This window comes from Pseudonaja textilis, chromosome 1 (genome assembly GCF_049901715.1).
Source record: "Pseudonaja textilis isolate UNSWEBS1 chromosome 1, rPseTex1.2, whole genome shotgun sequence".
NCBI lineage: Eukaryota > Metazoa > Chordata > Lepidosauria > Squamata > Elapidae > Pseudonaja > Pseudonaja textilis.
Window position 1 is genome coordinate 20,941,140 of NC_141990.1, and position 17,184 is coordinate 20,958,323.

Genomic DNA, 17,184 nt, shown 5'->3' on the forward strand with positions numbered 1-17,184 from the left:
AAATTATCACTCTTGATGCAACCCGAGATTGCATTAGCTTTTTTGGTAGTTGCTGAACACTGCTTGCTCATACCTAAGCGGTAATCTTCTAAGACACCTAGATCTCTCTTATTTTCTCCCTCTTCTTCAGTGGTGGGATTCAAATTTTTTTACTACTGGTTCTGTGGGCATGGCTTGGTGCGCATGGCAGGGGAAGGATACTGTAAAATCTCTAGTCAGAGGTGGTATTTGCCAGTTCTCCACTACTCAAAATTTCTGCTACTGGTTCTCCAGGACTGGTCAGAACCTGCTTAATATTACCTCTGCTCTTCTTCCACCTGAGTTTCAACAGTCTGAGTTTATATAGAATATTCTGTTGTTGACGTCTGGTGCAGGGGTGGGATTCAACCAGTGTTACTACCGGTTCGGTTATTACATTTTGTGTGTGTAAAACCACCTTAAGCTGTGCTGCCTAGACAGCTGATAAGCGCTGCATGAGGGTGCGCAGCGCTTGAAAAGCCTCTTTTTCCTGCTTTTTCAACCTCAGCTGTGCCGCGCAAAGCAGTTGTTGAAAAAGAAGGAAATAAAGGACAGGTAAGAGCCCGGGTGGGCAGGTTGGTAAAAATTGCTTTTTCTGCAGTCCTAATTATCCTCTGAAGTCTGTGTCTGTCCTGTTGGGTTGCAGAACCAAACCAGACAGTTATCGAGGTGCAGATGATAGACTCAATAATTCCTCTGTAGAACTGTATCAGCAGCTCCTTGGGCAGTTTGAGCTTTTTGAGTTGGCACACAAAGAACATTCATTGTTGTACTTTTTTGATGAAGTTTTTGATGTTACGTGTCCATTTTAGGTCACGTGATATAATAGAACCTAGAAATTTGAAGGTCTCTACTGTTGATACTGTGTTGTCTAGTATTGTGAGAGGTGATAGTATGGGAGAGTTTCTTCTAAAGTCTACCACCATTTCTACGGTTTTGAGTGTGTTCAGTTCCAGAATGCTCTGGTTACACCCAAAGAGCCAAAGCATCCCATTTAGTGAGAGAGCCCGATTGAGTAAAAGCAACTATAGGTAGTCTTTGACTTATGACCACAATTGGGCCCAAAATTTCTGTGGTTAAGTGAGACATTCGTTAAGTGAGCCCTATTTTATGACCTGTCTTACCACAGTTGTTAAGTGAATTGTTGCAGTTGATAGGTTAGTCACCTGGTTGTTAACTGACTCTGGATTCCCTATTGACTTTACTAGTCAGAAGGTTGCAAAAGGTGATCACATCACTTTGAGACACAGCAATGGTCGTAAGTATGAACCAGTTGCCAAGCATCCAAATTTTGATCATATGATCATGGGGATGCTTCAAAGGTCGGAATTGTGAAAAATAGTCATAAGTCACTTTTTTCAGTGGCGTTGTAATTTTGAATGGTCACTAGATGAACTGTTGTAAGACGATTACAACCTGTGTTCAGTTTAAGTATTATTGCCATGAAATAGCATTTCAGCAGAAATATTAAATACACTAAAATTGCTTTTAATTGCAATCACCCCTTAATATGTGATCAACAGAGGATTATTTTCATTTCATTACTGGGTTTATTTCTTTGCCTGGAAAATCCTAGTGAGATCATATATATGTTACATATGTGCAGTGTAATTTCAAATATATGTCTTACCATGAATGTCCACATGTTCTTACTGTTTTCTTCAAAATGATGAAAGCATAATTTCACTCCTTAAGCTCTGGCCACCTCATGACTGGATAAAAATTTATTACAGTACAAACAACATCACAGCACATTACAAAAGGGAGGAGGGGCTTGTGCAATGCTGTTTTCATTCATCCCTCCATGAATACCAATATAAACCTATTATAATCAAATTGAATAGATAGGGCTGTGATGGTGAACCTATGCCACACGTGCTGGAAGTGGCACACAGAGCCATGCCAGCCGTCGCCCGTTGCTTTTCCAAGTTCTGGTGTGCACAAGCACACCGGCCAGCTGGTCTTTGCACACGTGGGAGCACCAGGAACCAGAAGAGCAGCTTCATGGAGCACTTGGTGCTGTAAAGGTTAGCCACCACTGAGATAGGGTATTGATGGCATACCTACTTGATTTTGAAAGGTATCACATAAAAACCTTTGAACTTTTTTGGAGAGACTGATGTACACAGGAAAGTTACGATTTTTAAAATCTTCTCATATATTTGAAAAATTAATGCAGATAGACCAATACCTATATAGGCTGGGTAATTTATAAAACACAATCTAGTTACTGAATTAACTTTTCTGGTGTTGCACAAAATACTGAATCATAAATATTAAGTTGGCAAGGTTCACACCATATGCTAATATAAAACAAGAACCAATCTCCCTTGCTAAAATGTCGGGTACAGGAATTATTTAAGAGGTGTGACTTTTGCTGCAGTAAAATTTTCTTTGGAAAGGCTCAAGAGATTTCACTAGAGAAATATTGTAGTTTTTTTTAAATGTAAGGTTATTTACATTTACAAACCGGAGGTCAATTTTGTTATATTTATTTGCTGTACTTTTTTGTCACTGTATAATTTTGTCATTCCCTTTCTCTTTTATGTTAGTTTGTATTTTAATACATGATGTTGAAACTTAATAAAGATATTGCATAAAAAAAAGGAAAAAAGGCTCAAGAGATGGATAGATAGAGAGTGTGGGTGTGGATGTTGGGTAATAGCCTGCCTTTAAACAAGGGACTGAACTGAGCATTTTTTGGTCTTTTTCAGCTCTTGGCTCTAAGCTTTCCCTTCGTATTATATGACAATATAATATGAGACAGTATGTCCCTTAATATAATTTGTTACTAACTCAAATTGAAATGGGGAGCTATAATTTTTAAGCTTATTTTGATCGATTTGGGAACACTTTGGAAGTTTACCCATGATTATTTTCACGGACTGGAAAAACAAGCTTCTGCAAAAGACAGTTTGTTTACTAACTGTTGATTTGCAGAGGACTGTAGGGAAGTTTGAAAGTGTATGTTCACTTTCATGTTCATGAACGCAGCTCTGAAGAGCCCAGCAGGCAAAGCAGAGGCTCAGTACTAAGCAACTTTTCTTCACAATATAATCCAGGATGTATAAGGCACAGAAGTTTCATGGCAGGCAAAATTATGCAAAAAGAGATCGCGGGCGGAGGGGGGGGGAAGGGGGGGGAGGAGAGACGAGATTGAAAGAGCTGAACTGCTGCAAACAAAATTTGTGTCATGATTTTATCTCTGTGGATCTTTTGGGAGAAACAAGTTTACACATTCTTGCCTGCTTCAAAACTGTACATTAGTTGCTCTGTCAGCTCTTGGGTTTGTTCCTCTTGTCTTCTGCGGCCAGTAGCTTCCCCCCCCCACCCTCCCTTCACTTTCCTTCTTTAGGTTGCCTTCCATGCCAGGCCTTCTGGCTCAGCTCCCCATCCCTTAATCTGACTCCTACAGACTTGGCAAGTTCAAGGTGACTTGTTCAAATCAAGACAATTTTCCGCCTCTTCTCCACCCACTTTCTCTCTGCCGGCTTCCCTTCGACCAATTGGGAATCTTGCAGGGCTGGGTTTAAGGGGCTCCTCCCCCCACAAAGTGCAAATTTCTTTCCTAAACCTTTCTGTAAACAACCTGAGCCCTTTGCTTTCATGTAAGCAGCAGTTTTTTTTAAAAAAAGGAGGGCCACTGCTTGCTCAGCAGAATTAAGAGAGCTGTTCACAGTAAATGTGGCTGGCTTCCAGTTCATTTGGTGCTTTTGCATCTATGTGACTGAAGGACTTCTCTGATCCTTTTCTCGGCTCCACAATCAGGAGGTAGCTGGCACTGACGTCCAAAATTGCAAAGGACACCACCATACTGTAAGTTGCTGGGAGTTTAAATTCAGGGAACATATTTCCATTTCCTTTCTTTTCTTCTTTTTTTCCCCTCCGATTTTGCGACTTCTTCAAACTGACAGCTAACACAAAGAATTAGCTTCCAAACCCTCTGCTGGTTGATACTGTTTTTGCAGTGGTGCTGGAAGAGGTGCTGGGTCCTTTTGTAAGGAATGAATGATGCAATCCCAAAGAGGGAAAACATCAGCATCTCAATCTGGAACAGAAAGTTGTTCTTTTTGTATATTGCATAATATGTGTCATTTCGAGGCTCCTTTCCCCTCTGGTAAAAGGCTTTTAAAAATATAAGACAAACTTTACCCAAATCATCCACACGTTTTTCCAGGGGAAATCTTATTATGAAGAGCTCTGCTGGATTACACTCAAAGTAATCAAAGTTATCTAATCCAACAATTTGCTTTTTACAGTAATTGGTCAGATTCTTCAAGGAAACCAAGGCACAAGTTAAGAAACTGATATCTTGTTTACATGCTTAGACAGATTTGCTGTTGAATATGGAGGTTCCATTTTTTCCCATCAGTAATCACCCCCAGTGGATATATTTATAATAAATTTGACCATTGTTTTGAAGGCATTTTCAGCTTCTATTTTTAAAGTAGTAATCTTTATTTTTAAAAGCCCACGTCACATACTCAGATGTTGAAGAAATGTTTTATTTTGCCAGAGGAAAATAATGTAGGATTCTCTGGAGTTAGAAAACATATCTTCATTTTTTATTAAACACAGTATTCAGTTTGGTTATCTGAAAGACATTGAAACAATGTGCTAATGAAATGAAATCTTTTGAAAAAGAGAAAGAGAAAAAAGAAAAGCAGAGCTTTTCAAATCCCAGTTTCTCTGGGCTGCAGTTCTGCTGTAAGTTTTGTACATCGAAATCCTTTGTATTTTGTGGAAAACTGTTCGCAGCATATGTATCAAGCAAATTTCTAACAACTATTAACTTTCTGCAGCATTTCCAGTATAGATGCTAGTGTTCCAAATTGATGAACGGTTCAGCAAGGGTGAGAAGGAAAAAGAAACTAGTCTAGGAGTCATAAACAGCACAGAATTCACAAATAGTGATTACTGAGGTCTTCCAAAGGCCATTCACTAACCTTATAGAGAGAGAGAGTCTGCTCTCTGTTGTTGGGACTTTCTTCCACCAGGCCAAGAAACTCTGAGCCTTTTTTTAAACAAATACTGTTTAAAAAATACTGTTTATTGTTCCAGGTAGCAGATTCCACATATAATGCTTCCAGTCCCAGATGGAGTCATATTGTATCCCCATATTTTGTCTCTATTTTGTAAAGATTGAAGAAAGGAAAAATCAGATTCCAGTGCAGAGGGAAACTCATATCCTTAAAAACGTGCTATCATTGATATGCTTAATGAAATTAGTGTTGCTGATTTCTTTTAAATTATTTTCATCATTCCTACTTTGCCTATTTATTTTTATTTTTATTTATTTATTTATTTGATTTGTCAATTGTTTACAAGATAACAAGTATAAGTATATACATAGTTATGAATACATGAAATGGGTACATATAAGAAAAATAAGCGAAACAATAGGACAGAGACAGTAGGCACAATTGGTGCACTTATGCACGCCCCCTTAGGAGGGTAGGACATTGCAATGTATGATTTTATATACCATACTTAGATCAGACCAAAGACGGCATAATTCAAGGTTTTCTAGGTCTAGAATTTCAAGTCTGGTGGCGTAAGGTATTCTACAACGAGTAGAGCAGTGGAGAACTCTTCTTGTGAAATATTTCTGGACTTTCTCAACTGTGCTAATATCAGATACGTAATGTGGGTTCCAGACCGATGAGCTGTATTCGAGTATTGGTCTAGCAAATGTTTTGTATGCTCTAGTTAGTAGTGTGATATTACCAGAGAAAAAGCTACGTAGGATTAGGTTAACAACTCTTAATGCCTTTTTGACTATGTAGTTACAGTGGGCTCTAGCACTTAGATCATTAGAGATGAGTATTCCAAGGTCTTTTACAGAGCTTGGTTCAACAACAAGGTCTTGACTATTCAGCTTGTATTTTATTTTCTGATTTTTTTTGCCAATATGTAAGACAGAGCATTTATTTGTTGAGATTTGAAGTTGCCATTTGTTTGACCATTCTGATACATAGTCAAGATCTTTTTGAAGGGTAGCAGTATTGTCTGTGGTATTGAACAGCTTTACATCATCAGTGAAAAGAATGCAGTTGCTCTTAATATGACCACAGAGGTCATTTATGTAGAATATGAAGAGAGTTGGTCCTAGAACACTGCCTTGGGGGAACACCACTATTGACAGGTAGAGAATTTGATAGGACCCTCCTTTTTGACCATTTGTTGTCTGTTTGACAGGAATGCTTCTATCCAGTTATGCAGTTGTCCAGAGATACCATAAGATTTTAGTTTTAGGAGTAGTTTGTCGTGTTCCACTGAATCAAAGGCTTTACAGAAGTCTATGTAGATTGCATCTATTGCTTTGCCCTGGTCGAGTTGTGTCGTCCATATTTTTTTGCAGTGTAAGAGTTGCAGATTACAGGATAGTTTTTTCCTGAAACCAAATTGTTTATTGGAGAGTAGGTTGTTTGTCTATAAGTGGAGGAGGATGGATTGGTTAATAATTGATTTCATGGCTTTACAGGTGATGCAGCATAAGGAGATTGGTCTGTAATTTTCAACTAGGCTGGGGTCTCCCTTTTTGAAGATGGGGATGACCGTGGCTTGTGACCATAGTTTAGGCAAGGAGCTGGTCCTGAAAGATTTTTCCATGATTATGCTTAGAGGTTTGGCTATAGCAGTGGATAGCTTTTTTAAGAAGTAGGCACGAATTCCATCCGTTCCAATAGATAGAGATGGTTTTAGATTGCGTAGTGCTTTTTCAACATTGTCTTCTGTAAAATTGATATGTATTAGATCAGTGTAGGTATCTGTGGTTCAGCTAGGAAATACTAGGCATGATCCATTGCTGTTTACAAATACTGAGCCAAAGAATGTGTTAAAGATGTTGGCTTTAATGGTGTTGTCGTTTCAGTCTTTACCATTAGGTCCTATCAGGGGTGGGATGGACCTTGAATCTTTTAGTTTGTTGTTTACAAAATTGTAAAAAGCACGGGTGGAATTGGTGCTTAGAAGGTTTTCCTCTTGTTTAATGTGATAATTGGTGCATTCAGTCTTTATCTGGTGGCATAAATTTTTGTATCGGCTTTTGAAATTGGCAACGTGACCAGATTTGTTTTTCTGCCAGAGTGATCTCTTTTTGGATTGAAGTTTCCTTATTGTTATGGGTAATCTGTTTTTTGTTTTAGGAGTTGTTGTTGGTACATACAGTTTGATGACTCTTTTGACTTCAAGTAAAAATATGTTGTAATGGTCTTCAACAGTATTGCATCCAGTGAATAGAGATTGCCAATCAAGGGATGAGAGATTGTTGCCTATAAGATCATAGTTGCCTTTATAATTGGGGATTACGTCATTGTGGTGATTTTTGTGTGGGCGTATGTTGAGACAAAAGTCAATCATATTGTGGTCACTGCTGGAAAGGGGTTCTTTAGTTTGTATTCCATAAATTAAATTCAAACTATTGCAGAAGATGAGATTGAGGCAGTTGGTTACTAGTTGTTCCAGTCCCAGATTTGTAACAGCATTGTAGAAGGTTGCGTGTATCGTTTCAGTTGTACATTCATTTAGGGTCCAGTCAATATGAGGTAGATTGAAATCACCAAGAAAGATAAAAGGGTATGGGCAGGATGCTGCCCATGTTAGTAGTGAATTTAGCTTGTTTACATGTTCGATGTCATAATCAGGTGCTCTGGAACATAGATACAGATATTTAAGGATAATTCACAGATGATGGTCTCAGGAAGAGCAAGCTCCTGGGTAACTTGGATATTTTTTAGATGTAAGAACTTTTTATAGAAGATAGCAACACCAACTCCTCTACGAGTTTCACTATCTGATCAGTAAACATGATAGTCTCTTATTGTGGTAATGGAGTCAGGGAGAGATGCATTGAGCCATGTTTCACAGACAAATATAATGTTGAATTTAGCCGTATTTAGTAAGAGGAAAAAATCAGATATTTTTTATTCGCGAGCTTCTTGCATTGAATAGCTTGCATTTAAGGCCAGCAGTAGTTGGAATTGAAGTAGTTAGGGGCGTGCGTGCCTAGTCTTGGGTGATGGTGGATTGGTTGAGGTAGGGTTGTGGCTGAAGGTTAAAGCTGAGTTGCGGGTTGTGTGACTTACTTTTGATACTGCCTATGGGCAGAGCATTCTAAAAATGATCAAGAAAGCTAACAAGAAATAGCCACAGACAGACAGACAGACAGACAGACAGATAGATAAAATGTTGACAAAAATGCTGCTTAAAATTGCTGCTTTAAAATGTTTTAAAATATATAAACACACCTTTCTTTTTCTTCTTGGTGATTAGAGTGAATTGCTTTGCACAAAACAAAAACAAAACAGATTTTTGAAACTGCCAATTCAAGTTCCTTGCTTTAAAAAGGATGATTCATCATTGTCAATATTTTTTTAATCTTTGGAATCTAGGACTGGCCTGTTTGAGAGAGGCTTCCCAGTTATTTTTCCTCAAAGCTAGCACTCTCTCTTTTTCTAAAAAGATATTCTGGACTCACCTGTTACTTGACTCTTATCAGCCAAGATGGCCAAAGAGCAAGCATGTAAGTGGTAGGTTGCACATTTTCTCAAGCTATGGTGCTTGATGTCCCTGAGCATGATGCAGAAACAAGGCCTTTGTCTCCCCTTGGTATGCCCCAGTTACCTTCTGTTCAGATATGGGGTCTTGCCAATTGTATCTCCAGAAAGTAACTGTTAGTAAGGGTCAACCCACTGTGTGCTGAACTAGGCAAAGCATGAATGAGACAATGCTCAAAGCAAGAACCAAGCAAGGAAGATGGCACACTAACAGAATCTGTAGAGAATATTGGCAGCTTCACATATCCCACTAAATGATCATTAGCTCTACTATGGTTTGTTCACCAAACCATGGGCAGCTTTGTACAAAATTCTGTGTGACTCTGATTGCTGAATCATAATACTTTGACAAGGAGGAAGCCACTTCAAAGTCTCACATTAGACGTTGGTGAATCATGCAGCAGTCTCTATTGTCTTTGGTTGTTGAACTGCTGCCCACAGGCACTTTATTTTTATGTTTTTCCAATTCCAAAGGTGGAAAGCAAATCACAATATATTGTAAGCACTTAGATGTATACATTGCTTCACAGTTCTTTACAGCCCTCTCTAAGCAGTTTGCAAATTTCAGCATATTGCCCCCAACAGCCTGCACATGTGTATTTCAGTTCAAATGGGATTAAATGCAATTGTGGGAGTACAGATCATCATTCAATATATTTTATGGCTGTAGCAACTCATAATGTCCATCTTCAGAAGCTATTTATTTCCAGATATATTGTGTTGGGGATGGAAAATAGGACAGGGATTTTCCTTCCATCTTTGCTTTTCTTAGAAGCATCTGGATGGACACAGTGAAAGCAGAATATGGACTGAATGGATCCTAGTCAGATCCTGTAAGTTAAGGCATCCATTACATTCTTTATTCATTCATTAATTCACACTGCTAATATAGGCAATATTTTTCATTATAACTTAATATAAAAGCACTAGCCTTTTCTTACATAAACTCACCATTAACATTTTGACAGCTGGGAAGAAAACACAGGAAGGAGATTGAGATTAGAGCAAAGGGATGCATTATATAATATATACCCTAATGTATTCATATTGATTCATATCCTGTTCTATTGCATTATATCAAAGTGGCACAAACAAGATTAAAAATATTCAAATAAAATTAATCAGTCCTTCAAATTAAAATGCTGGCAACAAAAGGCAATTAAAAGACTTTATAATATTAAATATTACAATTATTTTTATTAAAGAAGATACTTATGTTACAAGAGAGAATCCCATCATCTGAGTATTATTATTATTGAATTGTCCATTGAAATGTAAAGCCCCAATGAACCTAATGGGACTTATTTTTGAGTAGGGCTCTGGCTGTCTCAGCCAAAAGTCTGGTGATTCTCCAATTTTTCTTTTCTGGGTGTGTTGTATTCTTGACCTTGTTTCTGTGTCTGTTGGATTTTCATCCTGTGATTGCATTGTTTTCTTTCATTCCCAGCAATAGCTGGAATACAATGAAGTCACTTCACCGGACTCTTGTTCCAAAACTGAAAATGGGGGAGGGGCTTCTCTTTCATGAGGAAAGAGAGAGAGAGAGAGAGAGAGAGAGAGAGAGATTAACAAAGCACACTTTTCAGAGAAGAATGACATTTTACACTGCTTATGAACTGAATACTGTGAAGCAGTCTTTATGCTTCTAGTGCCAAATTATCACTGATCCTTTAAACTTATTTCACTTGCATTGATGCCATTTTTCATTCTAGTTGCCCTTGAACTTTACTAATAGCACCTTGGCAAAACAAAAAACAAAAGTACTTTTCCATTTCCTACTGCTGAGACTAATCATTATGCAAATCACCCCACCTTTTCTCTGTTGCCCAATGCTAAAACAGCTATTCATCACGCCCTCAAAGTTCCAGCCTGCTGGATAGGTTCTTCAGCAATCAAAGTTGGTTCTTCTGTTCCTAGAGCTGACTTCCAATAGAAATTGATTCAAATGCTAATTAAATCACATGTCTGTTTTTATTACTTTGGCAATAATCCCCTTCAAGCTATAATTTATTCATTTATCTACAGCCAAAAAGATGTCCTGTGCCTCTTACACAAAGTTATTAATAATTTGAGAGCCCACGTCTTTAATTTTCAAAATTTAGAGAACAAAAGATAACAAGAAAATAGAGGACTGTCTGCCCTTCTTCAGCGTGGCTTTGCTTTTAGCTTCCTTAAATCATGCTTGCAAATATATGTAAAATGCCGTACCAGAAAAAAAGAATAAATTGAGAAATTGAGCATCGCCGAGGTAACCCTAAGTGTTTACAGTTTAAAGATGTTCTAAGTTGCTTGCTTTTTCATTGAACAGCAAAAATTTTAAATTTGCTGAATTCCTGAAAAGTAGTAAAGGCAGCAGGTTGGAAATGAAGAGGCAGTGAGTTCTAGCCCTGATTTAGGCATGGATGCTGGATGGATGACTTGACAGGGTTGTTATGGGAAATAGGTGGAGGAATGAATCTATGTATATAAAAGCGAAATACCACTCACACATCATTACAAAATCTCCAGGACCGTAAAGCCTACAAACTTGAAATTTGGCACATATGTTCCTCTTGGCTTCTAGGTGCTTACTCCTCCTCCCCACCTGAAAAAAAATCTCTTCCAAATGCAAAACACAAGCAGAGGAGAGGAGTTTCAGTTTTAGTTTCACAGTATCAAGCAGCTTTAGTACAGAACAGTTGAGCTAAGTCACGCCCAGGCTCCTTGCTGTTCTTGCTAACACTGCAAATACTGTTTCAGTTTCCAAACAGCCCTCAACTCCCACACACTGACAGCCAGATGAATACCGATGGATGCTGATAGGCAGAGGCACAATTTTTTTCTCCTTATTTTCCTCCCCACAAACTAAGCCTGACCACATAGTTTCGTAGCAAAGCACGGGTATCGAGCTAGTGTTAGATATGTTCGCTTCTTGAATTATTTATAATAAAGGAAGGATGAAAATCTAATTATAAATTCTGGGTAGCTTTAGGAGTTGGCTGACGTAATATTTGGTTAGGGTTAGTGACTTTTATACAGTGATATATAGCTTACCTTATTTTATTTATTTATTTGTTTGTTTGTTTGTTTATTTATTTATTTTGATTTGTCAATCGCTTACAAGATAATATGTATAAGTGTATACATAGTTATGAATACATGAAATGGGTACACATAAGAAAAATAAAAGAAACAATCAGACAGGGACGGTAGGCATGTTGTTGCACTTATGCACGCCCCCTACACACCTCTTGGGAAAGGGGTGAGGGCAATAGTAGACAGTCTAAGGTTAAAGTTTTTGGGGTTTGGGGAAGAAACCACAGAGTCAGGTAGAGTATTCCAGACATTGACCACTCTGTTGCTGAAGTCGTATTTCCTGCAATCAAGTTTGGTACGATTAACCTTGAGTTTGTATCGATTGTTTGCTCTTGTGTTGTTATGATTGAAGCTGAAATATTCATTGACAGGTTAGTCATTGCAATGTATGATTTTATATACCATACTTAGATCAGACCGGAGACGGTGTAATTCAAGGTTTTCTAGTTCTAGAATTTCAAGTCTGGTGGCATAAGGTATTCTACAACAAGTAGAGGAGTGCATGTGTATTGCATATACAGTAAGCCAATTATACATTATTTAGTGAACAATGATCAAACAGACCTTGACTTTTCATATTTTATGAACCCAGCTGCTAGTTATTCTTTGTAATAAAATTCCAAGCTATGTATTATGTTATATAACTGCTTGGTGTTTTTTTTCAAGAGTATCCACTTGAAAGAGCTTTAAAAAAAAGCATTGCCCTTTTCTGCTACCTTTGAAGCTTGCCATGAAAGGAAGAGTGACAAACTTTACAATTTAAAATGTATATACTCCTTAAAGGCACTCAAATATTAAAGCTGCAATGCCATCCACATTACTTGGGATTTATCCCTTGAAGTATAGGTAGGGTTGGTGCCCATAGCCGCAGTCCTCTTGCACATTTACCTAAATTTAAGAACTTCTAATCCTAGGATTCCTAACACCACTAATCAAAAATATCCTGAGGCTCTCTGTTGTCTTTTCCTCTTCATCAGTTGCTGCTGTTTGTTTGCTTGATTGATTTATGAGAAAAATGATAGAGCAAATGGCAAAAACCCTTGGGAAAATTATGAATGGTATTAATACATTTGGATCTCTTTTCTGAATGAGGCAGGGCGATTCTATTAAAACAGAACAGAACAGAAGAACAGAGTTGGAAGGGATGCTTGAGGTGTTATAGGGCAACCCCCTGCTGAAGTAGGAGACCGTATACCATTTCAGACAAATGGCTGTCCAGTCTCTTTATCTGAAATCTCCTTCTTGGTGAGACAGTAGAGTTCTGCATCCTAAATTGTTGGAAATGTTGCTTTCTCTTTTTAAACTAGTGTGAACTTGTTGCATTGGATTTATGGGTCTTACATTGCAGTTCCATAAACACTAATGCAGAGATGAGCCTAGCTGAGTGCACTGCTACTAACTGCAGGTAAATGTGTATATTAGATTACAATTCTGTTATTAGACACTTTAGTTGAATTTGGCTCATTTTACTTATTTATCCTGAAAATATTTTCAAACATAATAAACAGTATGAATTTACATTTAGCTAAGGCTCTGGATATCAATTGTTGTTTTTTTCTCTTCTTCAATTGTATCTGATTTAACTGATTTAAAATGTGGCAAAATCTCAGAAGGAGAGAAGCAAGAGTTTTTCCAGAGATTAAGACCAAGACATGTAAAGAGCTATTTGCATACCTCATGTCGGCAAACAAGCCTAAGAAGGAAGAGCTATATTTGCATACATTTTCCTATATAATCAGTTCATATGAAAACGACATAATCTGCATTGGTTTCCAATGGAGTGTACATTTCTAAAATAAGAAGGACTTTGCTTTTAGATTTTTTTAAAGTCCCAGCCTCTGTGGTGCAAGATCTTATCCCTGACTGGGAGATGATCCGAAGAGGCCTAACCCAACCCTGGAGGGGAGCCTGCTTGGAAGCCCCACTGCGTGCCGCCATCAGCTCAATCATGTAAGAGAGAATTGATATACAAAAGGAAAGTAATCCAAGTTTTCCTTCTATTGGTGAAGAAAGATTTCCTACAGTTTCTCACTCAGTGTATTGTATTATGTCCCTGACAATGTACAGTATATGAACTATGGCTTACGCCAGGGATACGTATGCATCATCGGAAATCCTTTTTTGGGACACTGTAGAGGCCAATCAGGTTTATGCTGCTAAACTTCAGTCTCAAATCACCAAATAAATCCCTGAAATTTTGTATCAGTTTTCTGCAGGGAAATAGATGAGTTATGTATTTGCTAGGTTCATACTTATAAAAAGGTTAACAATCTCCCAACTAAATAAAATGCGGGGAAACTAACTCCAAATTCTAACCTCCTATATATATAGCATTAAGTGCTCTCAGTTTCTCACATGAACTGCTCATACAGGAAGAACAACAAGCCAGCACTGGCATGTTTCAGATTTCCACTTTCTTGGGTACCCTTGGACTAAGTGTCCTGGCATATTTGTCTGCCATATCGTCCTCTTTTGTAGCCAGCCAATGTGTTCCTATCCCTAGAGGGTCTGAAAAGCCTCTAATATCCAAAGTGAACCCATATGGTGGAGAAACTTTGGCTTGGACATCTGCTAACATCCAAGAAGCACATTTATCATGTCTGAAAAGCATTATTGGAGCAAAGGCATGCCCTTCCAGATTAAAATGGAATGGACTGGTACAGAACTGTTTATGTCACTTCTGTTATTCACTGTAGCTCTTTGAAGCTGAAAAAAAACCCCAACTACCAGGCATCAGCAAATTTCTCATCTCTGGTTTATGGTACCACTGGATAGTCCATATATCAAACCCACGAGGCTTTGGTGCAGTCCATAAAAAGACATCTTGTTTGGCTGCTTAAAACTGGCAGTAATACTGGTTTTCCATAGCAAACCACCTACAGCTGTATTTCAGCAGTAAGCTGTTTTGAAATTTCTGCATAATTGTGGTTAGAAAAAATGGGCCTGAGAAATAACCATGTTCATATTTTAGGTCAGCATTCAGTACCTTACAAAAACTCTGAAAAAAGGAGAAAAAAAGACTGGGGAAGTCCTACCTGTGTATGCCAGGTTTTTTTGCACACCTTTGTGTGCCAAGATGCAGCTCCCTTGATAGCATCTACAGCAGTGGTGGGATTCAATTTTTTTTACTACCAGTTCTGTGGGCATGGCTTGGTGGGCATGGCAGGTGAAGGATACTGTAAAATCTCCAGTCAGAGGTGGGATTTGCTGGTTCTCTGAACTACTCAAAATTTCCGCTACCGGTTCTCCAGAACTGGTCAGAACCTGCTGAATACCATCTCTGATGTACAGAACTCCAACTCTAAATAAAATTTGTAACATTGAAAATTAAAGATAGTTACCAGTACAATTTTAAACAATTGCCAGATTTTGTGTGGTTTTGTGTACTTACATGAATTTTGGAGATGTCAAGTGAGGATGTCAAATCTAGTAATCTCTCAGAATTTCAACATTTTAAGTTTTAAAAAGTGACCTAGCCTTTGTTTATTCTTACTAGAGTTTTCATTTTATATATATGTAGCTAAAAAGAATTTGACTAGTTGGCTTACTTTTTCCATGAATGGTCAGCTGTATGTTTATAAAGCTTCTCTCCAAATACCAGTACGGGCCAGTAAAATATCATTGCATGGCAGGCACATGTTTTCCTTTATCACCCAAAGTCCCTATTGCAATCCAGTTTTGATCAGCAGATATTACATCATGATTTTGAGACAGGGTGACGCAGGCATCTTGGTGCATCTTGGCATGATGTCCCTATCAAAGTTGGCCAGGTGACATGAGGTTGGGTTCTGGTTGGATGTTTATCCTTTCATATTGCCTGGAAAAAAACAGCTGGATGTGCTCCAAAGCTGTGAGCACGTGCCTTTTTCATGGCATTGTGTAACAATGCGTCATGTTGCATGGTGTTCCAACCCCACCCCAGAGTCAAAGCTCTCTCTTCTGCCTTCTCTGGCTTAAAACAAACAAAAAATTTGGAAGCCATCAACAAGTCAAGGCTGCTAGTGAGCAAATATGAAGTTCTGCTTTCTCAACACTTTCCCAAACCCTGTCCTTTTACCATAATTTATTGCCTCTTCTCAGATTCTGACCACACCCAAACCATAAGCTTAAGGCAAACAGTCTTAATTGTCACATCCTACCAGGATATACTGGGACCCATAGTCTGTGTTTTCCTAATGTCAGAGTAAAATTTGTAGGTTTTTTTATGTTAAGCCATTGCCTTTACTAATGTAAAACTTACTCTATGCTTATATTGTAAAATATAATTAGACCATAGTGAAACAAAAAGCAATGGAAACCTCTAAAAATATTCTTGGGTACAAGCTAAGTTTCAGCACTTCCTCATGTTCTCCTACCGGGTTGGAACCTGATGATGCAGCCTTCTTCTTACTCCTAGTCCATGCATGAGGTCATCTAACTTTGATCTGATCTGATTTGTAAGTGGTATTCCCCATCTTTTCCTCATGTAAGCTTTGTTATGTGCACAATTTGTGGCACATTGATGTCAATTAATGGTGATAACACAGCAGAGGCTATGACCTAGCCAGGATTTCTCCTTCAGTTGCCAACATCTCCTCTAGACTCTAGAAAGAGTACAGAGAAGAGCAATAAAGATGATTAGAGGGCTAGAGGATAAAACATATGCTTAATGGTTGCAAGAACTGGATATGTCTCTAATCTAATGAAGAGAAGAATTAAGGATGACATGATAGCAGACTTCTAATATTTGAGGGGCTGTCACAAAGAAGAGGTGAACAACCTATTCTCAAAGCACCTGAGAACAAGACAAAAAGTAATGGATGGAAACTGACCAAAGAGAAATCCAACCTAGAATTAAGAAGAAATTTCCTAACAGTGAGAATAATTAATCAGTGGAATGCCTTCAGAAGTTGTGGCTACTCCATCACTGGAGGTTTTTAAGAAGAGATTGGACAGCCATTTGTCCAGAATGATATAGGGTCTCCTGCTTGAACTGGGAATCAAGACCTCCAAGGTCCCTTCCAATTCTGTTATTCTATTATTCCTTCCATTGACACTTTGGGCTGGCCAACCAGAATGATCAGACCTGCCTCAACCAGGATAGTCTTAAAAAGCACAAAGGAAATAATAATTCATGATTCGGAGAAAGGGGACAGGGCAATTTTTCATAAATATGAGATAATGTATTCACTCGGGTATATGAAAGAGAAGTTGTGCTTATTTGGAAGTTTGCTCATTCTTTATCCAACAATGAAACCAAGAGAAAATTCCAAAATCAGTCCAGGGCTTTTTTAAAAACTTTTTTTACTTAACCATCTTATATGATGAAAAGTTCTCATTTTCTTTTCATCTAGGAAACCCTCACTACATCTGTGGAAGTTAGCTAAGAGGGAAATCAGATTTATACTTTGTACCAGTTTCCATATTGGAGCAAAACACATTAAACAAGCTGTCTGGATTGGCTCCTTGAGCAGCTTATTCTGGAATTCACATGACTTTTTGGAAGAAGTAAGAGTAGCATATACTATCGCAGCTGCAAAAATTTGGAACATGA